The sequence below is a fragment of the Eretmochelys imbricata genome, chromosome 13 (assembly GCF_965152235.1).
Source record: "Eretmochelys imbricata isolate rEreImb1 chromosome 13, rEreImb1.hap1, whole genome shotgun sequence".
NCBI lineage: Eukaryota > Metazoa > Chordata > Testudines > Cheloniidae > Eretmochelys > Eretmochelys imbricata.
The window spans coordinates 5,800,274-5,812,282 of record NC_135584.1 but is presented as its reverse complement, the minus strand read 5'-3'; positions in this window follow the sequence as shown (position 1 = coordinate 5,812,282).

The window sequence follows — 12,009 nt, the reverse complement described above, 5'->3', positions numbered from 1 at the left end:
TGTGTTTGCTGGAGTATACTTTCCCTGATTCTGAACTGCAGGGAGCTGACAAAAGTTTCCCAGCCTTGAGGTCCAGGAGGAGGGGACTCATCAGCATGTGTTTTCAATTAAATTAAGGCAGTTTGACAGTGTAACCTTCCACCCCCTCTGCCATAATGTACATTTTTGAGATCACACTGCTCCCCCACCCTCATTTAAAAGTTTGTACACAGTCACCCACAATTGATTTTGACTTATTCCCGCCTTGGCTCCCAGCTGGAATAGGAAATTAACTCCTCATGTTCCTCTTTGGCACATTTCTACATTTGTTTAAAAGTGCAAATAACAGCTCTCTGACATTGGTAAAGTCAGCTTTGTAGAGGCGAAAGAAAGGATGGCTTTGTGGTTAAAGCACTGGCCCAGGACTCAGGAAAGCTGAGTTTTACTTATTCTACCTGACCTTGGGAAAGTCACTTATTAATCTCTGGGCATGGCTACACTTGCAGATGTAGAGCACTTTGAGTTAAACCCACCTTTGGAGAGGGCTGTAGGGAAAGCGCTGCAGTCTGTCCACACTGACAGGAACAAGCTCACTGGCATGGCCACATTTGCAGCACTTGCAGCGGCAATAGGAGCGGTGCATTGTGGGCAGCTATCCCACAGAGCACCTCTTCCCATTCTGGCACTGTGACTTGTGGGAAGCGGGTGCGGGGCATTCTGGGTCGTGTCCCAACGCCCCGTGATGCATTGGTTCGCATCCCAGCAATCCCTGTGCTTCCATCCACATTTGGGGCCATCTTTCAACGTTTTTTGTACTGCGCGCTCTGTCTTCCCTTTCGGTCTGCGGGAATGGAGCCCGAACTGCTGAGGAGTATGCTGATGAGTCTCACCAGCACCTCATGTTTGGCAGTCGAGTTATTCCTTATGATCCAAAGTGACAGTGAGGGCTCCGACGATATCGACTCGAGTAACGCATATGACACGAGTTTGCTTGTGGCATACACAGACATGCTCACCCCTGTGGAATGCCACTTTTGGGCTCAGGAAACAAGCACTGAGTGGTGGGATCACATTGTCATGCAAGTCTGGGATGACAAGCAGTGGCTGCAGAACTTCCGGATGAGAAAAGCCACTTTCATGGGACTGTGTGAAGAGCTCGCCCCCACCCTGCGGTGCAAGGACACAAGATTGAGAGCTGCCCTGACGGCGGCAAAGTGGGTGGCTATTGCAATCTGGAAGCTTGCAACTCCAGACAGCTACCGATCGGTTGCTAACCAGTTCGGAGTGGGAAAGTCGACTGTTGATGCAAGTTTGCAGGGCCATTAATCGCATCCCACTCAGAAGAACCGTGACTCTGGGTAACATGCACGACATTTGTGCAAAGCCATCCACAATGGGTTTCCCTAACTGCAGGGGGGCGATAGATGGCACACATATTCCAATTCTGGCACCAGCTCACCTAGCTTCCTAGTACGTTAATCGGAAGGGGTATTTGTCTATGGTTCTCCAGGATCTTGTGCATCACAGTGAGCATTTCATTGACATTAATGCAGGCTGGCCTGGAAAGGTGCATGAAGCACGCATCTTTCGGAACACTGGCCTGTTCAGGAAGCTGCAAGCTGAGACTTTTTTTCCCCAGACCAGAAGATCACCATACGGGAAGTCGAAATGCCAATTGAGATCCTTGGAGACCCTGCTTGCCCTTTAAAGCCATGGCTCATGAAACCCTACACAGGGAGCCTTGACAGAAGCAAAGAGTGGTTCAACAACAGGCTGAGCCAGTGCAGAATGACTGTGGAGTGTGCTTTTCGTTGTTTAAAAGGGCCGCTGGCGCTCTCTGTATGGGAAGCTGTACCTGGCCAATGACAGCATCCCCACAGTTATATCCGCGTGCTGTATCCTCCATAACATTTGTGAAGGAAAGGGTGAACAATTCACTCAGGCATGGAACTCGGAGGTTCAACACCTGGAAGCTGAATTTGAACAGCCAGAGAGGAGGGCTATTAGAGGGGCCCAATGTGGGGCTGCAAGGATTAGGGATGCCTTGAGGGAACAATTTGAGGCTGAAAGCCACCAGTAACGTCTGGTGTCCTGCACAAGAGTGAAGTGCAGTGGTTCCAATGTTAGTAGGAATCTGTGTTTGCTACGCTGACGTGCAGTACCTGTTTCTTTCCTGGGCTAAGGTATTATTGCATAAAATAAAAGATAAAGAATGTTTTCAAAGCCAAAAAACCCATTTATTGAAAAGAAACAACTGCTTGGGAAACATTGGGAAACAGAAAGGTCAAGGGGGTGGGGTGGGGAACGATACAATCACAGATTTGCGTATGTCCTGTCTGGAGTGCTGTGCAATGAGTGCTGCACCTCAGGGTGGCTATACTGCATGGCGATGGGGATTGAGTGCAGTGGGTAACGGTTGTAGTTTTCAGGGCTGGGTGGTGAAGCTACAGGTGTTGGAGGCAGCTGGTGGCAGTAAGAACCCGGATGTTGGGGAAAGTGGGTTGGAGGTGACATGGGGGCACAAGGGAAAGAGTTTGGGGACAAAGGCTGCAGGGTGGGCAGGCATGGTAGTGCTCCGCCTGCATGGCTATGAGCACCTGCGTCAAGTCCACTTGGCGCTCCATGATGCTTATCAGCCGATCCGTGCTTTGCTGCCGGAGCACTGCGCTTTTGTGTCGGCGCTCCTCATTTTGCTTTCACTGTCCCGCCACTCCTGCACTTTTTGATTTTCATTACTGGAATGCTGCATTACTTCATGCAACATGTCTTCCTTGCTTCTACGTGGCCGCTTTCTGATTCATTGGAGTCTTTTGGCCGGTGATAACACAGACTGCTGAGATCTCAAGGTTGCATCTGTAAAGGCAAAATGCAACACTTAACAGAGGCAGCATTGTTCACACCAGACAGAGCAATGATTCCCCTGTATTTAAGGGTAAGCACAGTCTACACAACAACATAATTTGCCCGTCCCAAAGCGAGTGCACATAACCCATGGGAGCCCCAAAATGGTGAGTAAGCACAGGGTTAAGCGTGACTGATTGTTTCACGGCTGTCCTCTGGGTTTCTGTGCCTTGGGGAGAGCGAACAGCAGCAGGGGCCTCCTATACTGAACACAGTCCCCACATTTTCCACAGGAGTTCGTCCTGGAAGATATCTCATTGCTGAGGGTGGCCTGGGAAGCAGGGGAGGGTCTTCTACTGCAGTGCGGCTTCCGCCCTGGCCCATCTGCAGCTAGCCTGTGTGCAGCAATGGTCTCCCTGCCCCTCACGGCACAGTGGTGCAGACAAGTTAGCCTGCCTGGGACAAGGAACACAGTGGCTCTCCCGAGAAACCTGTGCAAGCGCATTGCCCAAGTTCTGGATGAGACCTTTGAAGAGATCACTGAAGCAGATTACTGCGATGTGAGAGAGCACATCAATGCCCTATTCCGCATCTAGGCATGCATGCGGCCCTAACCCTCCTCACCCCAAGAGCCCGCACCGAATAACTTCCTTCCCAAAATAAAAGCTGCTTACCGGGAACCTCCTCTGGTGTTTGTCCTTTCCCAAGTACCAGCCGCCGTGAGTGGCTACCTTCATTCTGGCTTGAGAACAGCTCCTGACTGTATGTATCTAGGGATGCCAGGGTGTCTTCCTCTGCCTCAGTACCCTCACTCCCACTTTGCTCCTCCTCCTGCCTTGTTGAACTGCGCTCTGAAGTGACCCTGGTGGTACTCTGAGTGGAGGTGGGGTCACCCCCAAGTACTGCGTCCAGCTCTTTGTAGAAACGGCAGGTCGCAGGGGCAGCACCGGAGTGGCTGTTTGCCTCACGGGCTTTGCAGTAAGCATTCTGCAGCTCCTTCACTTTAACCCTGTACTGCAGTGCGCCCCGGTCATGGCCTCTTTCCAGCATGGCCCTTGATATCTGCCCAAAGATATCATAATTCCTGTGGCTGGAGTGCAGCTGGCACAGGACAGCTTCCTCTCAAACACTGATGAGGTCCAGCAGCTCGTCATTGCTGACCATACTGGGGATCTCCTGGCGCATGGAGGCATGGTCACCTGGAAAGATTCGCTGACAGCACTCCACCCCTGGCTGAGCAAACAGGAAGGGGATTTTCAAAATTCCCAGGGAATTTAAAGGGCAGGTCTGATGGTTGGTCACCTGAGGGCAGGGCAGTAGAGTTCAAAGTGATGACCAGAGTGGCTAGAACAGGCATTGTGGGACATTTCTGGAGGCCGATCAGAGCGCACTAACAGACCAGGGCGTCCACGCTGACGCCGCGGCGCTCCAGCGGGGACGCACAAAACATTATTCTACTCGCTGAGGTGGAGTACCAGGAGCGCTCTAGCCACATAGTCAGAGCGCTCTACGTGCCTTGCCAGCGTGGATGCGTAGTGAACTAGTGCACCCGGGGCTCCTTTAATGCACTCTAACTTGCAAGTGTAGCCAAGCCCTCTGTCTCTTAGGGTAGGTCTACACTTCAAGCTGGAGATGTAAATTTCAGCTCGAGGAGACTGCGCTAGTTCTGACCTCTGAGTTGGCACGCTAAAAATAAAGCGTAGCCACAGCATCATGAGTACAGTGCAACGGGTCCCCAATTTCATATGGTGCTACAAATAAGTCAGCAATATTCAGCTAAAGATAGGGGTAGGTTTGTTCTGTACAGTTAGTGGCTAAATAAGATAAATAACCTGCAGATAAATAGTACTATCAGGAGCAATCCAGCACAGACTAGAAAGGCAAGAGTGAAATGGACTAAATGACCTAACTAGTAATTCTCATCTCTCATTTCTAGGATTCTCAGATTGTTGCAATATGGACTAATTTGATCAACTAATAGAATGCTTTGTTGATGGGATGCCATGCCCTACATGTAGAAAAATATGAATTATGGATAAAGGCATTTTTTAAAATTTCCTTTTATTTATTGTATATAGTAAAACAAACAAGGAATCCAGAGTTGGAAATAGTGATACTATCTAAATTATGGAAATTCAACCCCCTGCGCCCATGCTTTGCATTGTATGAGAAAATTCAGAAGTGAAGGGAAGACTTAATGGTTCTCCATACTGGACATCCAGCCTTTTATAAAAAGCTTAAACTTTGAGTCTGGAAGTTTCATAATAATTTTTAAAAGTGATGTGCAGTTTTAAATTTGTGTATTAAGCATGAAAGTTCATTAGTGGATAGGGCTATTTCAGGAACACTGAACATGGCAAATTTCCAGGCTTCTCTGTCTGTGGGATCAACTGAAAGTTCTTTTTAAGTCAGTAATTGTTTCCACCTTGTAAACTGTAAAATACAATTAAAATGACAACAACATAATTAACAAGAGTCTGATTTAAACCTTCAAAACCCAGGAAACTAGGAACGGAGGATGGCGTTCCAGCCAGAACAGATTCTCTCAACATTAGGCTACAGACATATATTGTACAGTGTAAGCATTCCAGAATGAGTTAATGGAATTTTAGCCTTCATCCTGTATTTCCTTGCTTTTTGTGGTTCTCTTTGGCCCCCAAGCCTTTTATATTATTTGAGCATTTTAAATTTGTGGTTTTTTGCCGGCTTGCCTTTTTTTTTTTAAAGCCATTTTCCCTTAATGACCTCCCAAACCAGAGTTTAGATACTATATTCCAGAATACGTCACCAAAATAATTCCCCCCAGACACATACACACTATTTGTAATTCTTTTCAGGGAGGTACAATGAACCAACCGTACTGTAATAGTTTGCGGCTGCTGCATTACATATGACCAAACCTTTTAGGTGGTAATCTTATAGTTGATGTTAAAAGTCATTCACTTCCCAGCCAGAAAAGAGAGACATTGTACACCAGGTTTCTGGTCTAACCCTCAAGCAGTTTTCTGTCTGTTTACATTGGCACCAGTTTGAAAACTAGGCAAATTTGTTGGAAGTCTTCCCACCTTTGCTCTGTAGACTTGATTCTTGGTTATGAACAGAGTGACCTCTAGTGGCCAACAAAAATCCCTCGTGATTACATACTGTGAAAGGTTAAAAAATACCCACTTCAGTCTTCCTGTAATTCAAACTGCTAGCATCCAAAGAGCAGAGAGCCTCAGCTTAATGACAACTTGAAGTTCTAATTGAAACGAGTTAAATTCAGTTCCTTCCTGTCTGGGTATTTACAAAATAAGGCAACAAGATTTTGATTGAAGTCTTGCAGCCATGAATGGCATGTATTCTTCTGACACTTTCTGTGGGGATTCCACAGCTCCTCTTTCCAATCAGACTGAAATCTGTTGGAGCAGTATAGCATTATAACAAGAACTTAGGTGCAGTTCTACTCTGAAAAATTACTGTAAAAAGGCCATGAAATGTCCCACATTTGTCTGTATCTTCCAGATCAAATTTCTTCAGTTTGAAGATGCAATATGGTTTTTCTATCAGCTATGAGCTTGGAACCTTAAAGTCAAACTGTATTTTTTTAAAAAGAAAATAAGAATGGCCATACTGGGTCAAACCGATGGTCCATCTAGCCCTCCTGTCTTCTGACAGTGACCGGTGCCAGATGCTTCAGGAGGGAATGAATAGGACAGGGTAATTATTGAATGATCCATTCCTTGTTGTTCTGACTGCCAGAAGCTGGGATGGAGTTTAGGGACATGCAGAGCATCCCTAGGTTTGCATCCCTGACCATCATAGCTAATAGCCATTGATGGACCTATCCTCCATGAACTTATCCAATTCTTTTTTAATTCAGTTATACTTTTGGCCTTCACAGCATCCCCTATTAGTGAGTTCCACAGGTTGATTGCGCATTGTATGAAGTACTTCCTTATGCTTGTTTTAAATCAACTGATTATTAATTTCATTGGGTGACCCCAGGTTCTTGTGTTACATGAAGGGGTAAATGACAGTTCTTCCTCCGCTTTCTCCACACCATTAATAATTCTATAGATCTCTATCATAATCCCTCCCCCCCGTTAGTTCTCTCTTTTCTAAGATGAATAGTCCTAGTCTTTTAAACTCTCCTCACATGGCAGCTGTTCCATATCCCTAATAATTTCTGTTACCCTTCTCTGTAAGTTTTCTGACTCTAATACCTCTTTTTTTAGATGGGGTGACCAGAACTGCATGCAGAATTCAAAGTGTGGGCATACCATGGATTTATAGAGTTGCATTATGCCATTTTCTATTATCATCTTTTTCCTCATGGTTCCTAACATTGTTAGCTTTTCTGTCTACCACTGCACATTGAGCGGATGTTTTCAGACAACTATCCACGATGGCTCCAAGATATTTCCTGAGTGGTAACAGCTAATTTAGACCCAGTCATTTTGCATACAATGTTGGCATTATGTATTCCAACATGTATTTGCATTTATCATAGCGTTGCCAACCCTCCAGGATTGCCCTGAAGTCTCAATTAAAGACTTTAAAGATGTCATGTGATGAAACCTCCAGGAATATGTCCAATCAAAATTGGCAACCCTAATTTATCAACATTGAAGTTCATCTGTCATTTTGTTGCCCAGTCACCCAGTTTTATGAGATCTCTTTGTAACTCTTCAGAGTCAACTTTGGACTTAACTATCTTGAGTAATTTTGGATTGTCTGCAAACTTTGCCACCTGTTTATCCCTTTTTCCAGATCATTTATGAATACATTTTCCTGGCTCACATATCTCCCAAAGACATTGCAATCAAAGTTTAATGAATTCCATTGCTAATGTGAAAGCCAGACTAGAATTCAGTGCAATTTCCCTATAGCTGCCTTGGCTTGGGTAACAACGTATTTTGGGCCTTGATCCTATAATAGATAATATGCAAACATACCAGTCCACCCAGTTGCTATCATCTGCAGAACTGACCATTAATAAAGTCAGCAGATATGACAACTATACACACAGGGAACAGTTCTGAATAGGAAGATTCTATTCATACAGTTACTTTAAAAAAAAAAGTCAACCTTCATTTGAAAATGAAGTTGACATTTGAAACTGGTATCTTCTCCTACTCATTTTGTCTTTTCTGTTTGGAAAACAGGTTGCTGTTGAGGTCTCTAGTATGGAACACTAGCCAGCATAGCTCCCTTTTGTTTATGTATTTAAATTTACCTGTTTGTCCCTCAGCATCAAATGATATTCAAAATAACTGTGCAGACCTGGAAACAAGGTTTGAAACTTAACAGCTGCTGGGAGTGACAGAAGAGAGTTAATGCACATATTTGTACTCCACGCCCAATAATGACCCAAACCCATCTTCCATATAAAGAGATTTTGAAATCAGTGGTATATATAATTTACTGTGCTTAGATTGAGGACTTCTCTCTCTTCTCCTCCCACAAGACATTAACCTTTGCATTTGAACAATTTGAATGGATAACAATTGCAAGGGTCTGCCAAAAACAGGCACACAAATACTGGCTTCTGCATACTCCACAAAGACGACTATCCAGAAATAGTGCAGGCACATTTTCAGTCACCCTTTGAAAATTCAGTCCCAAGAGCACAGATTTTGAATCACCACATTTGCTAGCAGAATAGGTTGCACATGTTAAGCAGCAGTTAGACATCCAGCTACCAGAGCTGGGGAGTTTTTGAACATGTAAAACGAAGGCTTGAGTCTCCGAATGCCTAAAGTACTGGCATTATTCCATTCATGCCCAAGTTGTCTCATTGGATGCGTTTGCAGGATCAGGTCCTAAATGTACAACCAATTTATGCAACAATAATTTACAAGCACAAAAAAATGTGGCCTTTTATGTCTCTGAGCTCCCATTCATATTGTCTTGACACAATACATGATTGTTATTGTATGTAACCAACTGTGAAATTAGTTAGTTTCATAAACAATATTTATTGCAAAAATAATTACGATACCTACAAATCAGTCATGTAATATCTTGCTCTTTTTTAAAATAAAATTAGAGGGGGGAAAAAAAACAAACAAAGGAAGAATTATGTAATTATCAAAAATCTATAGGCACTTTATTTATAAATTGATTTCATCTACAAAGACCAAAGCAGGAGAGGTTATAAGGGAAAAAATTTTCGCACCTACTAGTCTGTGTTAAGTACATTCTGCAGTAAAGATCTGATTTCAAATTAATATTTTACATTATTTCTTGTAAACAGTGAAAATTATTTTGGGGATATCAAGAGAAGAAATCAGCTATTGTGACTATAAATCACTATATAATCCTATGCCATCTCAAAAAACAACGAGGAATGAAAAACCAGAACTTTGAGAATTCTAAAGGAATCCATCAATAGGTTTTGACATCAATAAATAGGCAGGGATGCAGCATCTTTAAATAAGTGAGATGAGCCCAGCTCTCTTGTTAATATATGAGAGTTATATTTTAACAAATTAAAATCAAAATCGGAAGAGGAAAACAAGTTTACCAACAGTATAAGAATAACAACATTACTTTTTGTTTGTCAACTATTATTTATTATATTAGCACCCAATAATATCACTCAGATCAGGTTTTCACAGAGAAGGTCGTGTTTTGAGAGATTTAACCCCCCCCCCAGTTAACACTTATTTTTGTTAATTACAAATTTTACAGTCCTATCAGTCAGAAAGTGTGAACTAGGCCCACTACATACAATCGTCTACATACAGTTATAAAAGCCTGGTAAGGGAGTAGCTACTGTGCATGTTTGCATTTGTTTTTCATAACCATAATTACTGCAACATTGGCTCTTATAAATCCATGGCATGCAGACACATACTATTATTAACGTGCATTTAAAGGGTACACTGTAATTCATATTACACACAAACCACTAAGTCATACCAAGACCTCGGAAAAAGGCCCATATTTTTCCTATACGTGTTTAATAGTACTGTACCATAAGACAAGAAATTAAACCACAAGAAGTATGTTCAAATGATATTAAGGGTCTGCCTCAAGGTCTCAACGGAAATCAAAAATCAATGGGTAAGCCTGAAACATTCTGACCTTAGCCCAGCTGAGCCTGAGTATTATCAGATTCCCAAGACATTGGTTGATTTTATATACTATTGGTTACCTCGAGCAGCAAACACAACTCAAATGAATATCAACAGCAGTTGCAGGTACATAACAAGAGAATGGTATAGCTCTATACATTCCATTCCTGAGCATCTTTCTGGGTTGAGTGGAGTTTCAGGTATTACCAATGAACTTTGAAGCCTGGAAAGTTAAGTAGATTCTATAGATATTTGAACATAGCTTTTCTGGTTTAATTATGGAAGTTACTTACAAAACTTCAGTCTAATCAGTATATGGTTATACACACCCAAATGCCTCACAGAGACCAGAACAGATACAATGGCAGAGCAACAAACTATAACATAAAACATTGTTCATGAAGCTCTACTCTGAATTCAGACAATATACACTTACTCCACGGGACATTATGAAATACTGTACTTGTTGTTTTGTAACATGAGACACCACAAAAAGGAACAGCTTTGAGACAGTGTGTATAGATAAATATCCACAAATAGATATTCAATTGTCATCCAATGACATAGCGCTACAATTTTGAAAAAGAAAAAGAAGAGCGTTTTTAAGCCAGAGACACTTTCACTCAACATACGGGAACAAAAATTCCACCTTACTAAGAACATCTTGGTGGAGTCTGACACTTTCCAGGGAGCTGTGATAGCATGCATTTTTTACCTGGATGACAATGTTTCATAGTGAAGAAGCAGAGTTAAAGCACATGCAAGTTGTTAAAAGATTCCCTCCAATGCCTTTTGAAATATTTCTCATGGGCTCTAGTCAAATGTAGATTTGGGATATATTTTAAATGCAACTACCATAAAAACACTCCTATTGATAGCAAGTTTTAAAGTTAATATACATTCAGTAGGCTAAATGGCAAATATCAGTTACTTGTAACCAACAGGTGCTTATCAAAAACTCTTCCTACCTGTTAATGACAGTCTTTTAAAACAGGACCCTTTCTTTCTGAATTAATTCAGTGACACAAATAATAATTACATTGGTCTCCTTAGGTGGAACGTGGCACATTCATCCCTTCTCAAAGTATCAAGAGCTTTTCTAGGAAGCAGTGGATGGAAATGGAAGGGATTAGTTGTATATTTACATATTACCCTACTGTTTTGATTCGGAGAAGGATATGTTACCCACACCCACACACACTCACACACACACTTGTCTGGACTAACCCAGAAGATATGAAGATGAAAATCTATACATCACCATATTGCAGGATAAGGGTCAATAGATATAGCTATTGCTAATGAAGAATACTTGCAGTTGACTCTTCTTGCTGCATTAAGATTAGTTTTCAATTTCAGCTGAAGCTGAAAAGGAGTTTTCACAGTATGAATGAGACAGAAGCCCTGAATGGTAACCATTAAGTTCACATTTTAAAGATCTCGCTAAGGGAACTGGCTTGCCAGTATATATTGCTGTACTATTAAACCAATACCAATTCCATGTCCCTCCTAACTGCCAACCATATCTTCCACTATTCCGTTAGCTACTGGTTTGCGCATCACCAATTGGGCTGCTTTTGGAAGATGATGTTCCAAGTTAAGATGAAATCAATGTAAACTACACAATTGCTTCGCATTAAGAATTGTCTTTTCTAAGAACAGAAATTTCTTCCTGCAGGTTTGATAATACCTATTTTTGAAAAGTATTCTTAACACAACATGATGCAGAAGCAAGGCTAAAAAGTCATTACTGCATTTATTGATATAGAAACACTCATTTTAATAAAATTTGTTTTCAATTGCTTGACATTTTTGCATGCCTCATGAGATTAGAAATGACAATAAAAATTGCTTTACACACTTATTTTTCAACTTGCATACTTAAGATTTCAACAGTTTGAAGCTTGTTTCCTTATGTACTTACTATTCTATCAAAATCTACAAAGAAGTCACATGACATTTAAAATGCTGACTATCTGGAAAACAAAAATAGTCATCAGAAAAGCAGGTAATATTTCCATAAAATTTATAGACTATACAAAAAACAGTATGCTACAGTTAATCTAGTAAACACACAAATCTACTGTACTAAACTACAGTGCAAGTGCTTGTGCACAGGGAAAATCAT